This window comes from Macaca nemestrina, chromosome 10 (genome assembly GCF_043159975.1).
Source record: "Macaca nemestrina isolate mMacNem1 chromosome 10, mMacNem.hap1, whole genome shotgun sequence".
Taxonomy (NCBI): domain Eukaryota; kingdom Metazoa; phylum Chordata; class Mammalia; order Primates; family Cercopithecidae; genus Macaca; species Macaca nemestrina.
The window spans coordinates 95,215,024-95,229,991 of record NC_092134.1 but is presented as its reverse complement, the minus strand read 5'-3'; the positions used below and the strand labels follow the sequence as shown (position 1 = coordinate 95,229,991).

The 14,968-nt window shown below is 40.4% G+C and overlaps 1 pseudogene; it reads left to right on the top strand.

Annotated features, from left to right (window-relative positions):
• Positions 1-3,647: 3,647 nt before the first annotated feature.
• Positions 3,648-13,241, top strand: LOC139356491 (uncharacterized; annotated as a pseudogene).
• Positions 13,242-14,968: the final 1,727 nt, after the last annotated feature.

Here is a 14,968-nt window from a genome sequence, read left to right as displayed (position 1 = left end):
GGCTATGGAGAAAAAGGAATTGTCCTCAGATGAAATCTGGAAAGAAGCTTTATGAGAAACTGCTTAGTGTTCTGTTAATTCATCTCAAAGTGTTACAGCTTTCCCCTCAAGAAGGCTTTCGCTAAGACAGTTCTTGTGGAATTTGCAAAGTGATATTTGGAAGCCCATAGAGGGCTATGGTGAAAAAGGAAATATCCTCTGATGAAATCTGGAAAGAGGCTTTCTGAGAAACTGCTTAGTGTTTTTTTGATTCATCTCACAGAGTTACAGCTTTCCCCACAAGAAGCCGCTCGCTAAGCCTGTTCTTATGGAATTCGCAAAGTGATATTTGGATGCCCATAGAGGCCTATGGTGAAAAAGAAAATATCCTCAGAGAAAAACTGGAAAAAAGCTTTCTGAGAAACTGCTTTCTGATGTGTGACTTCCACTCACAGAGTTCCATCTGTATTTCATGGATCTCTTTGCTAGCCTTATTTCTGTGGAATCTGGGAACAGATATTTCGGATCCCTTTGAAGACTATAGGGCCAAAGGAAATATCCTCCGATAACAAAGAGAAAGAAGCTTTCTGAGAAACTGCTTTGTGTTCTGTGAAATCATCTCACAGAGTTACAGCTTTCCACTCAAGAAGCCTTTCGCTAAGACAGTTCTTGTGCAATTTGCAACGTGATATTTGGAAGCACATAGAGGGATATAGTGAAAAAGGAAATGTCCTCAGATGAAATCTGGAATGAAGCTTTGTGAGAAACAACTTAGTGCTCTGTTACTTCATCTCACAGAGTTACAGCTTTCCCCTCAAGAAGCTACTCGCTAAGCCTGTTCTTGTGGAATTCGCAAAGTGATATTTGGAAGCCCATAGAGTTCTATGGTGAAAAAGAAAATATCCTCAGAGAAAAACTGGAAAGAAGCTTTCTGAGAAACTGCTTAGTGATATGTGACTTCCACTCACAGAGTTACACCTGTATTTCGTGGATTTCTTTGCTAGCCTTATTTCTGTGGAAACGCGGGACAGATATTTCCGACCCCTTTGAACACTATAGCTCCGAAGGAAATATCCTCCGATAACAAAGAGAAAGAAGCGTTCTGAGAAACTTCTTTGTGTTCTGTGAAATCATCTCACAGAGTTTCAGCTTTGCCCTCAAGAAGCCTTTCGCAAAGACAGTTCTTGTGGAATTTGCAAAGTGATATTTGGAAGCCCAGAGAGGGCTACGGTGAAAAAGGAAATATCCTCCGATGAAATCTGGCAAGAAGCTTTCTGAGAAAGTGCTTAGTGTTCTGTTAATTCATCACACAGAGTTACAGCTTTCCCCTCAAGAAGCCGCTCGCTAAAAATGTTCTTGTGGAATTCGCAAAGTGATATTTGGAAGCCCATAGAGGGCTATGGTGAAAAAGAAAATATCCTCATAGAAAAACTGGAAGAAGCTTTCTGAGAAACAGCTTTGTGATGTGTGACTTCCACTCAGAGAGTTACATCTGTATTTCGTGGATCTCTTTGGTAGCCTTATTTCTGTGGAATCAGAAGACAGATGTTTCTTATCTCTTTGAAGACTATAGGGCCTAGGGAAATATCCTCCGATAACAAAGGGAAAGAAGCTTTCTGAGAAACTTCTTTGTGTTCTGTGAAATCATCTAACAGAGTTAGGGTTTTTCCCTCAAGAAGCCTTTCGCTAAGACAGTTCTTGTGAAATGTGCAAAGTGATATTTGGAAGCCCTTAGACGGCTAGTGTGAAAAAGGAAATATCCTCAGATGAAAACTGGAAAGAAGCTTTCTGAGAAACTGCTTAGTGTTCTGTTAATTCATCTCACAGAGTTACAGCTGTCCCCTCACGAAGCTGCTCGCTAAGCCAGTTCTTGTGGAATTCGCAAAGTGATATTTGGAAGCCCATAGAGGGGTATCGTGAAAAAGCAAATATCCTCAGAGAAACTGGAAAGAAGCTTTCTGAGAAACTGATTTGTGATGTGTGACTTTCACTCAGAGAGTTACATCTGTATTTCGTGGATCTCTTTGCTAGCCTTATTTGTGTGGAATCTGAGAACAGATATTTCGGATCCCTTTGAAGACTATAGGGCCAAAGAAATATCCTACGATAACAAAGAGAAAGAAGCTTTCTGAGAAACTTCTTTGTGTTGTGTGAAATCATCTCACAGAGTTACAGCTTTCGCCTCTAGAAGCCTTTCGCTGAGACAGTTCTTGTGGAATTCGGAAATTGATATTTGGAAGCCCACAGAGGGCTATGGTGAAAAAGGAAATATCCTCAGATAAAATCTGGAAAGAAGCTTTCTGAGAAACTGCTTAGTGTTCTGTTAATTCATCAAACGGAGTTACAGCTTTCCCCTCAAGAATCCGATCTCTAACTCTGTTCTTGTGGAATTCTCAAAGTGATATTTGGAAGCCCATAGAGGGCTAGGGTGAAAAAGAAAATATCCTCCGAGTAAAACTGGAAAGAAGCTTTCTGAGAAACTGCTTGGTGATGTGTGACTTCCACTCACAGAGTTACATCTGTATTTCGTGTATCTCTTTGCTAGCCTTATTTCTGTGGAATCTGAGAACGGATATTTCGGATCCCTTTGAAGACTGTAGGGCTAATGGAAGTATCCTCCGGTTACAAAGAGAAAGAAGCTTTCTGCGAAACTTCTTTGTGTTCTGTGAAGTCATCTAACAGAGTTAGGGTTTTTCCCTCAAGAAGCCTTTCGCTAAGACTGTTCTTGTGGAATGTGCAAAGTGATATTTGGAAGCCCATAGACGGCTAGTGTGAAAAAGGAAATATCCTCAGATGAAAACTGGAAAGAAGCTTTCTGAGAAACTGCTTAGTGTTCTGTTAATTCATCTCACAGAGTTACAGCTTTCCCCTAACGAAGCTGCTCGCTAAGCCAGTTCTTGTGGAATTCGCAAAGTAATATTTGGAAGCCCATAGAGGGGTATCGTGAAAAAGCAAATATCCTCAGAGAAACTGGAAAGAAGCTTTCTGAGAAACTGATTCGTGATGTGTGACTTTCACTCACAGAGTTACGTCTGTATTTCGTGGATCTCTTTGCTAGCCTTATTTCTGTGGAATCTGAGAACAGATATTTCGGATTCCTTTGAAGACTATAGTGCCAAAGGAAATATCCTCCGATAACAAAGAGAAAGAAGCTTTCTGAGAAACTTCTGTGTGTTCTGTGAAATCATCTCACAGAGTTACAGCTTTCCCCTCAAGAAGCCTTTCGCTAAGACAGTTCTTGTGGAATTTGCAAAGTGACATTTGGAAGCACATAGAGGGCTATGGTGAAAACGGAAATATCCTCAGATGAAATCTCGAAAGCAGCTTTCTGAGAAACTGCTTTGTGATCTGTTAATTCATCTAACAGAGTTACAGCTTTCCCCTCAAGAAGTCCTACTCTAAGTGTGTTCTTGTGGAATTCGCACAGTGATATTTGGAAGCCCATAGAGAGCTATGGTGAAAAAGAAAATATCCTCAGAGAAAAACTGTAAAGAATTTTTCTGAGAAACTGCTTTGTAATTGTGACATCCACTGACAGAGTTACATCTGTATTTCGTGGATCTCTTTGCTAGCCTTATTTCTGTGGAATCTGAGAACAGATATTTTGGATCCCTTTGAACACTATACGGCCAAAGGAAATATCCTCCGATAACAAAGAGAAAGAAGCTTTCTGAGAAACTTCTTTGTGTTCTGCTAAATCATCTCTCAGAGTTACAGCTTTCCCCTCAAGAAGCCTTTCGCTAAGACAGTTCTTGTGGAATGTGCAAAGTCATATTTGGAAGCCTATAGAGGGCTATGGTGAAAAAGGAAATATCCTCAGATGAAATCTGGAAAGAAGCTTTCTGAGAAACTGCTTAGTGTTCTGTGAATTCATCTCACAGAGTTACAGCTTTCCCATCAAGAAGCCGCTCGCTAAGCCTGTTTTTGTGGAATTCGCAAAGTGATATTTGGAAGCACATAGAGATCTATGGTGAAAAAGAAAATATCCTCCGAGAAAAACCGGAAAGAAGATTTCTGAGAAACTGCTTTGTGATGTGTGACTTCCACTCACAGAGATACATCTGTTTTTCGTAGATCTCTTTGCTAGCCTTATTTCTGTAGAATCTGAGAACAGATATTTCGGATCCCTTTGAAGACTATTGGGCCAAAGGAAATATCCTCCGATAACAAAGAGAAAGAAGATTTCTTAGAAACTTCTTTGTGTTCTGTGAAATCATCTCACAGAGTTACAGATTTCCTCTCAAGAAGCCTTTCGCTAAGACAGTTCTTGTGGAATTTGCAAAGTGATATTTGGAAGCACATAGAGGGCTAGGGTAAAAAAGGATATATCCTCAGATGAAATCTGGAAAGAAGTTTTCTGAGAAACTGTTTATGTTCTGTTAATTCATCTCACAGAGTGACAGCTTTACCCTCAAGAAGCCGCTCGCTAAGCCTGTTCTTGTGGAATTCGCAAAGTGATATTTGGAACCCCTAGAGGGCTATGGTGAAATAGAAAATATCCTCAGAGAAAAAATGGAAATAAGCTTTCTGAGAAACTGCTTTGTGATGTGTGACTTCCACTCACAGAGTTACATCTGTATTTCTTGGATCTTCTTGCTAGCCTTATTTCTGTGGAATCTGAGAACAGATATTTCGGATCCCTTTGAAGACTATAGGGCCAAAGAAATATCCTACGATAACAAAGAGAAAGAAGCTTTCTGAGAAACTTCTTTGTGTTGTGTGAAATCATCTCACAGAGTTACAGCTTTCCCCTCTAGAAGCCTTTCGCTGAGACAGTTCTTGTGGAATTCGGAAAGTGATATTTGGAAGCCCACAGAGGGCTATGGTGAAAAAGGAAATATCCTCAGATGAAATCTGGAAAGAAGCTTTCTGAGAAACTGCTTAGTGTTCTGTTAATTCATCTCACAGAGTTACATATGTGTTTCGTGGATCTCTTTGCTAGCCTTATTTCTGTGGAATCTGAGAACAGATATTTCGTATCCCTTTGAAGACTATAGGGCCAAAGGAAATATCCTCCGATAACAAATAGAAAGAAACTTTCTGAGAAACTTCTTTGTGTTGTCTGAAATCATCTCACAGAGTTACAGTTTTCCCCTCAGGAAGTCTTTCGCTGAGGCAGTTCTTGTGGAATTTTCAAAGTGATATTTGGAAGCCCACAGAGGGCTATGGTAAAAAGGAAATATCCTCAGATGAAATCTGGAAAGAAGCGTTCTGAGAAACTGCTTAGTGTTCTGTTAATTCATCTCACAGAGTTACAGCTTTCCCCTAAAGAAGCCGCTCGCTAATACTGTTCTTGTGGAATTCGCAAAGTGATATTTGGAAGCACATAGAGGGCTATGGTGAAAAAGATAATATCCTCAGAGAAAACGTGGAAAGAAGCTTTCTGAGAAACTGCTTTGTGATGTGTGACTTCCCCTCACAGAGTTACATCTGTATTTCTTGTATCTCTTTGCTAGCCTTATTTTTGTGGACCCTGAGAACAGATATTTCGTATGCCTTTGAAGACTATAGGGCCAAGGGAAATATCCTCCGATATCAAAGAGAAAGAAGCTTTCTGAGAAACTTCTTTGTGTTCTGTGAAATCATCTCTCAGAGTTACAGCGTTCCCCTCAAGAAGCCTTTCGCTAAGACAGTTCTTGTGGAATTTGCAAAGTTTTATTTGGAAGCCCATAGAGGGCTATGGTGAAAAAGGAAATATCCTCTGATGAAATCTGGAAAGACGCTTTCTGAGAAACTGCTTAGTGTTCTTTTGATTCATCTCACAGAGTAACAGCTTTCCCCACAAGAAGCCGCTCGCTAAGCCTGTTCCTGTAGAATTCCCAAAGTGATATTTAAATGCCCGTAGAGGCCTATGGTGAAAAAGAAAATATCGTCAGAGAAAAACTGGAAAAAAGCTTTCTGAGAAACTGCTTTGTGATGTGTGACTTCCACTCACAGAGTTCCATCTGTATTTCGTGGATCTCTTTGCTAGCCTTATCTCTGTGGAATCTGAGAACAGATATTTCGGATCCCTTTGAAGACTATAGGGCCAAGTGAACCATCCCCCGATAACAAAGCGAAAGAAACTTTCTGAGAAACTTCTTTGTGTTGTGGGAAATCATCTCACAGAGTTACAGCTTTCCCCTCAAGAAGCCTTTCGCTAAGACAGTTCTTGTGGAATTTGCAACGTGATATTTGGAAGCCCGTAGAGGGCTATGGAGAAAAAGGAATTGTCCTCAGATGAAATCTGGAAAGAAGCTTTATGAGAAACTGCTTAGTGTTCTGTTAATTCATCTCAAAGTGTTACAGCTTTCCCCTCAAGAAGGCTTTCGCTAAGACAGTTCTTGTGGAATTTGCAAAGTGATATTTGGAAGCCCATAGAGGGCTATGGTGAAAAAGGAAATATCCTCTGATGAAATCTGGAAAGAGGCTTTCTGAGAAACTGCTTAGTGTTTTTTTGATTCATCTCACAGAGTTACAGCTTTCCCCACAAGAAGCCGCTCGCTAAGCCTGTTCTTATGGAATTCGCAAAGTGATATTTGGATGCCCATAGAGGCCTATGGTGAAAAAGAAAATATCCTCAGAGAAAAACTGGAAAAAAGCTTTCTGAGAAACTGCTTTCTGATGTGTGACTTCCACTCACAGAGTTCCATCTGTATTTCATGGATCTCTTTGCTAGCCTTATTTCTGTGGAATCTGGGAACAGATATTTCGGATCCCTTTGAAGACTATAGGGCCAAAGGAAATATCCTCCGATAACAAAGAGAAAGAAGCTTTCTGAGAAACTGCTTTGTGTTCTGTGAAATCATCTCACAGAGTTACAGCTTTCCACTCAAGAAGCCTTTCGCTAAGACAGTTCTTGTGCAATTTGCAACGTGATATTTGGAAGCACATAGAGGGATATAGTGAAAAAGGAAATGTCCTCAGATGAAATCTGGAATGAAGCTTTGTGAGAAACAACTTAGTGCTCTGTTACTTCATCTCACAGAGTTACAGCTTTCCCCTCAAGAAGCTACTCGCTAAGCCTGTTCTTGTGGAATTCGCAAAGTGATATTTGGAAGCCCATAGAGTTCTATGGTGAAAAAGAAAATATCCTCAGAGAAAAACTGGAAAGAAGCTTTCTGAGAAACTGCTTAGTGATATGTGACTTCCACTCACAGAGTTACACCTGTATTTCGTGGATTTCTTTGCTAGCCTTATTTCTGTGGAAACGCGGGACAGATATTTCCGACCCCTTTGAACACTATAGCTCCGAAGGAAATATCCTCCGATAACAAAGAGAAAGAAGCGTTCTGAGAAACTTCTTTGTGTTCTGTGAAATCATCTCACAGAGTTTCAGCTTTGCCCTCAAGAAGCCTTTCGCAAAGACAGTTCTTGTGGAATTTGCAAAGTGATATTTGGAAGCCCAGAGAGGGCTACGGTGAAAAAGGAAATATCCTCCGATGAAATCTGGCAAGAAGCTTTCTGAGAAAGTGCTTAGTGTTCTGTTAATTCATCACACAGAGTTACAGCTTTCCCCTCAAGAAGCCGCTCGCTAAAAATGTTCTTGTGGAATTCGCAAAGTGATATTTGGAAGCCCATAGAGGGCTATGGTGAAAAAGAAAATATCCTCATAGAAAAACTGGAAGAAGCTTTCTGAGAAACAGCTTTGTGATGTGTGACTTCCACTCAGAGAGTTACATCTGTATTTCGTGGATCTCTTTGGTAGCCTTATTTCTGTGGAATCAGAAGACAGATGTTTCTTATCTCTTTGAAGACTATAGGGCCTAGAGAAATATCCTCCGATAACAAAGGGAAAGAAGCTTTCTGAGAAACTTCTTTGTGTTCTGTGAAATCATCTAACAGAGTTAGGGTTTTTCCCTCAAGAAGCCTTTCGCTAAGACAGTTCTTGTGAAATGTGCAAAGTGATATTTGGAAGCCCTTAGACGGCTAGTGTGAAAAAGGAAATATCCTCAGATGAAAACTGGAAAGAAGCTTTCTGAGAAACTGCTTAGTGTTCTGTTAATTCATCTCACAGAGTTACAGCTGTCCCCTCACGAAGCTGCTCGCTAAGCCAGTTCTTGTGGAATTCGCAAAGTGATATTTGGAAGCCCATAGAGGGGTATCGTGAAAAAGCAAATATCCTCAGAGAAACTGGAAAGAAGCTTTCTGAGAAACTGATTTGTGATGTGTGACTTTCACTCAGAGAGTTACATCTGTATTTCGTGGATCTCTTTGCTAGCCTTATTTGTGTGGAATCTGAGAACAGATATTTCGGATCCCTTTGAAGACTATAGGGCGAAAGGAAATATCCTCTGTTAACAAATTGAAAGAAGCTTTCTGAGAAACTTCTGTGTGTTTTGTGAAATCATCTCACAGAGTTACAGCTTTCCCCTCAAGAAGCCTTTCGCTAAGACAGTTCTTGTGGAATTTGCAAAGTGACATTTGGAAGCACATAGAGGGCTATGGTGAAAACGGAAATATCCTCAGATGAAATCTCGAAAGCAGCTTTCTGAGAAACTGCTTTGTGATCTGTTAATTCATCTAACAGAGTTACAGCTTTCCCCTCAAGAAGTCCCTCTCTAAGTGTGTTCTTGTGGAATTCGCACAGTGATATTTGGAAGCCCATAGAGAGCTATGGTGAAAAAGAAAATATCCTCAGAGAAAAACTGTAAAGAATTTTTCTGAGAAACTGCTTTGTAATTGTGACATCCACTGACAGAGTTACATCTGTATTTCGTGGATCTCTTTGCTAGCCTTATTTCTGTGGAATCTGAGAACAGATATTTTGGATCCCTTTGAACACTATACGGCCAAAGGAAATATCCTCCGATAACAAAGAGAAAGAAGCTTTCTGAGAAACTTCTTTGTGTTCTGCTAAATCATCTCTCAGAGTTACAGCTTTCCCCTCAAGAAGCCTTTCGCTAAGACAGTTCTTGTGGAATGTGCAAAGTGATATTTGGAAGCCTATAGAGGGCTATGGTGAAAAAGGAAATATCCTCAGATGAAATCTGGAAAGAAGCTTTCTGAGAAACTGCTTAGTGTTCTGTGAATTCATCTCACAGAGTTACAGCTTTCCCATCAAGAAGCCGCTCGCTAAGCCTGTTTTTGTGGAATTCGCAAAGTGATATTTGGAAGCACATAGAGATCTATGGTGAAAAAGAAAATATCCTCCGAGAAAAACCGGAAAGAAGATTTCTGAGAAACTGCTTTGTGATGTGTGACTTCCACTCACAGAGATACATCTGTTTTTCGTGGATCTCTTTGCTAGCCTTATTTCTGTAGAATCTGAGAACAGATATTTCGGATCCCTTTGAAGACTATTGGGCCAAAGGAAATATCCTCCGATAACAAAGAGAAAGAAGATTTCTTAGAAACTTCTTTGTGTTCTGTGAAATCATCTCACAGAGTTACAGATTTCCTCTCAAGAAGCCTTTCGCTAAGACAGTTCTTGTGGAATTTGCAAAGTGATATTTGGAAGCACATAGAGGGCTAGGGTAAAAAAGGATATATCCTCAGATGAAATCTGGAAAGAAGCTTTCTGAGAAACTGTTTATGTTCTGTTAATTCATCTCACAGAGTGACAGCTTAACCCTCAAGAAGCCGCTCGCTAAGCCTGTTCTTGTGGAATTCGCAAAGTGATATTTGGAACCCCTAGAGGGCTATGGTGAAATAGAAAATATCCTCAGAGAAAAAATGGAAAGAAGCTTTCTGAGAAACTGCTTTGTGATGTGTGACTTCCACTCACAGAGTTACAGCTTTATTTCTTGGATCTTCTTGCTAGCCTTATTTCTGTGGAATCTGAGAACAGATATTTCGGATCCCTTTGAAGACTATAGGGCCAAAGAAATATCCTACGATAACAAAGAGAAAGAAGCTTTCTGAGAAACTTCTTTGTGTTCTTTGAAATCATCTCACAGAGTTACAGCTTTCCCCTGAAGAAGCCTTTCGCTAAGACAGTTTTTGTGCAATTTGCAAGGTGATATTTGGAAGCCCATAGAGGGCTATGGTGAAAAAGGAAATATCCTCAGAACAACACTGGAATATAGCTTTCTGAGAAACTGCTTAGTGTTCTGTTAATTCATATCAGAGGTACAGCTTTCCCCTCAAGAAGCCGTTCTCTAAGCCTGTTCTTGTGGTATTTGCAAAGTGGTATTTGGAAGCCCATGGAGAGCTATGGTGAAAAAGAAAACAACCTCAGATAAGAACTGGAAAGAAGCTTTCTGATAAACTGCTTTGTGAAGTTTGACTTCAACTAAATGAGTTACAGCTGCATTTCATGGAGCTGTTTGCTAGCCTTATTTCTGTGTAATCTGAGTACTGCTATTTTGGATCCCTTTGAAAACTATAGGACCAAAGGAAATACCCTCTGATTAAAATGATAAAGAACCTTTCGGAGAAGCTTCTTTGTGATTTGTGAATTCTTCTCACAAAGTTACAGCTTCCCCTCAAGAAGCCTTTCGCTAAGACTGTTGTTTTGGAATTTGCAAACTAATATTTGGAAGCCCGTGGAGGGCTATGTTGAAAAAGAAAATATCCTCATATAAAAACTGTAAAGAACCTTTCTGTGAAACTGCTTTGTGATCTGTGAATTCATAGCACAGAATTATAGCTTTCCCCTCAAGAAGCCATTCAATAAAACTGTTCTTGTTGAATTTGCAAAGTGATATTTCGAAGCCCATGGAGGGCTACGGAGAAAAAGAGAATTTCCTCAGAATAAAACTGGAAAGACGTTTTCTGAGAAAGTTCTTTGTGATGTTTGAATTCATCTCACTGAGTTACACGTGTATTTGGAGGAGCCGTTTCTAGCCCTGTTTTCGTGTAATCTGAGAATTGATATTTCGGATCCCTTTGAAGACTATAGGGCCAAAGGAAATATCATCCGATGAAAATGAGAAAGAAGCTTTCTGTTGCACTTCTCTGTGATCTGTGAATTCATCTCACAGAGTGACACCTTTCTACTCATGAAGCCGTTCGCTAAGACTTTTGTCGTGGAATTTGCAAAGCGATATTTGGGACCCCATGGAGGGCTATGCTGAAAAAGGAAATATATTTTGAGAAAAATTGGAAAGGAGCTTTCTGAGAAACTGCATTGTGACATGTGTATGCAGCGCATAGAGTTACAATCTCCTTTTCATTGAACCGTTTGCCAACACTCTTTTCTTGAAATCTGCATTGAGAGATTTCTTAGCGCAATGAAGCTGATGGTGACAGGGGAAATATCCTCAAAGAAAAACTAGAGTGTAGCTGTCTGAGAAACTTCTTTGTGTTATGTGAGTTAATCTCATCGAGTTACAACTTTGTCTTCAGGAAGGAGTTTGCTGACACTCTTTTCCTGGAATCTGCAAAGTGATATTTGGTAGTGCATTGAGGCCCATGGAGAAAACGGAAATATCCTCAGATAATAACTAGAAAGGAGCTTCCTGAGAAACTGCTTTGTAATGTGTGAATTCAACTCACTGAGTTACACGTGTATTTGGAGGAGCCGTTGGCTAGCCCTGTTTTCCTGGAACCTGAGAGCTGATATTTCGGACACCTTTGAAGACTAAAGGCCAAAGGAAATATCCTCCGAGAAAATGAGAAAGAAGCTTTCCGAGGAACTTCTCTGTGATCTGCATAGCATCTCACAGAGTTAACCTTTGTCTTAATGAATCCGTTCAGTAAGACTTTTCTTGTGGAATTTGCAAAGTGATATTTGGGAGCCTATGGAGGGCTATGCTGAAAAAGGAAATATCGTCACATAAAAATTGGAAAGAAGTGTTCTGAGAAATTGCAATGTGATGTGTGAATGCAACTCCCAGAGTTACACTTTTCTCTTCAGGGATCAGTTGGCTAACACAGTTTTCTGGAAATCTGCAATGGAATACTTCTTATCACAATGAAGCTTACGGTGACAAAGGAAATATCCTCAGAAAAAACTAGAAAGAAGCTTTCTTAGAAACTTCTTTTGGATGTGTGAATTCCTCTCATGGAGTTACACTTACGTGTCATTGAACAGTCGATTAACACTGTCTTTAAGGAACCTGAGAAGGGCTACTTTGGATCGCATTGAGACCTATGCTGATAAAGGAAATATCCTCAATTAAAAACGTGAAAGATGCTTTCTGAGAAACTTCTTTGTGATACGTGAATTCATCTCACAGAGTTACACCTTAGTCTTCACGAAGCAGTTTGCTCACACTGTTTTCTTGGAATCTGCAAAGTGATATTTGGTTGCACATTGAGGCCCATTGTGAAAACGGAGATACCCTCAGAAAATAACTAGAAAGAAGCTTTGTGAATAATTGCTTTCTGATGTGTGAATTCATCACACAGAGATTCACCTTTACCTTCGTGTAGCAGTTTGCTAACACTGTTTTTGTGAATTCTGCAAAGTGATATTTGGCAGCTCATTGAGGGCTATGTTGAAAAAGGAATTATAGTCAGATAAAATCTGGAAAGAAGCGTTCTGAGAAACTGCATTGTGATGTGTGAATGCAACTCACAGAGTTACACTTTTCTCTTCAGTGATCAGTTTGCTAACGCAGTTTTCTTGAAATTTGCAATCAGATACTTCTTATCGCTAAGCAGCTTACGGTGACAAAGGAAATATCCTCACATAAAAAATGAAAGAATCTTCCTGAGAAATTGCTTTCGATATGTGACTTCATCTCACAGAGTTACACCAGTATTTCTTGGAGTCATCTCCTAGCACTGTTTTTTTGGATTCTGAGAACTGATATTTCCGATGGGTTTGAAGAGTATAAGGACCAAGGAAATATCCGCCGATGCAAACCGGAATGAAGCTTTCTGAGAAACTGCTTTGTGACGTGTGAATTCATTACAAAGTGTTCCACCACTCTTTCATGGAGGAGTTTGCTAGCACTGTGTTTGTGGAATCTCACAAGTGATATCTTGGATATCATTGAATCCCATGGTGAATCATGAAATATCCTCAGTCAAATCTGCAGAGAAGCCTTCTCAGAAACTTCTTTGTTGTGGGTGAATTGAGCTCACCAGGTTACATCACTGTTTTCATTGAGAAGCTTGCTAACAGTGTTTTCGCAGAATCTGAAATAAGACACACGATGGATTATTCCCAAGATGGCCAAATAGGAACAGCTCCAGTCTCCAACTCCCAGCGTGAGCGACACAGAAGACAGGTGATTTCTGCATTTTCAACTGAGGTACTGGGTTTATCTCACTAGGGAGTGCCCGACAATCATTGCTGGTCAGCTGCTGCAGCCCGACCAGCGAGAGCTGAAGCAGCCCGAGGAATCGCCTCACCTGGGAAGCGCAAGGGGGAAGGGAATCCCTTTTCCTAGCCAGGGGAAATGAGACACACAACACCTGGAAAATCGGGTAACTCCCACCCCAATACTGCACTCCACCAAGGATCTTAGCAAACGGGAACACCAGGAGACTATATCCCACACATGGCCGGGAGGGTCCCATGTCCACGGAGCCTCCCTCATTGCTAGCACAGCAGTCTGCCATCTCGCTGGCAAGGCGGCAGCGAGGCTGTGGGAGGGTAGCCCGCCATTGCTGAGGCTTAAGTAGATAAACAAAGTGGCTGTGAAGCTCCAACTGGGTGGAGCTTACAGCAGCTCAAGGAGTCCTACCTGTCTCTGTAGACTCCACCTCTGGGGACAGGGCACAGCTAAACAACAACAACAACAACAACAACAACAAAAGCAGATTGTGGAATCTGAGAACTGATATTTCGTATCTCTTTGAAGTCTATAGGCCAAAGGAAATATCCTATGATAAAAATGAGAAAGAAGCTTTCTGAGAAACCTCTTTTTCATCTGTGAATTCATCCCACCATGTTACACCTTTCTCCTCATGAACCCGTTCGCTAAGACTGTTCTCGTGGAATTTGCAAAGTGATATTTGGGAGCCCATGGAGGGCTCTGGTGAAAAACGAAATAACCTCAGATAAGGACTGGAAAGAATCGTTCTGAGAAAGGGCATTGTGACTTGTGAATGCAACTCACAGAGTTACACTCTTCTTTTCATTGATCAATTTGCTAACAGTTTTCTTGAAATCTGCATTGAGATATTTCTTGGTGCATGAAGCTTACACTGACAAAGGAAATATCCTCAGATAAAAACTAGAAACAAGTTTTCTTAGAAACTTCTTTTTGATGTGTGAATTCATCTCACGGAGTTACACTTACGTTTCATGGAACAGTCGAATAACACTGTCTTTAAGGAACATGAGAAGGGATACTTTGGATCGCAGTGAGGCCTACGCTGATAAAGGAAACAACCTTAATCAAAAACATGAAAGAAGCTTTCTGAGAAACTTCTTTGTGATACGTGAATTCATCTCACAGGGTTTCAACTTTGTTTTCACGAAGGAGTTTGCTCACAGTGTTTTCGTGGAATCTGCAAAGTGATATTTGGGAGCGCATTGAGGCCCATTGTGAAAACGAAAATATCCTCAGATAATAACAAGAAAGAAGCTGTCTGAGAAATTGTTTTCTGATGTATGAATTCATGACACAGAGATTCACCTTTCCCTTCTTGTAGCAGTTCACTAACACTGTTTTCGTGGATTCTGCAAAGTGATATTTGGCAGCTCATTGAGGGCTATGGTGAAAAAGGAAATATCCTCAGATAAAAACTGATAAGAAGTGTTCTGAGAAACTGCCTTGTGATGTGTGAATGCAACTCACAGAGTTACACTTTTCTCTTCAGTGATCAGTTTTTTAACACAGTTTTCTTGAAATCTGCAAAGGGTTACTTCTTAGTGCAATGAAACTTACAGTGACAGAGGAAATATCCTCAGATAAAAACTGGAAAGGAGCTTTCTTAGAAACTTCGTTGTGATGTTTGAATTCATCTCACCGAGTTTCACTTACGTTTCATGGATCAGTTGATTAACACTGTCCTTGAGGAACCTGAGAAGTGCTACTTTTGATCATGGAGGCCTACGCTGAAAAAGGAAATATCCTTAATTAAAAACCTGAAGAAGCTTTGCGAGAAACTTCTTTGTGATATGTGAATTCATCGCACCGAGTTACAACTTAGTCCTCATGAAGCAGTT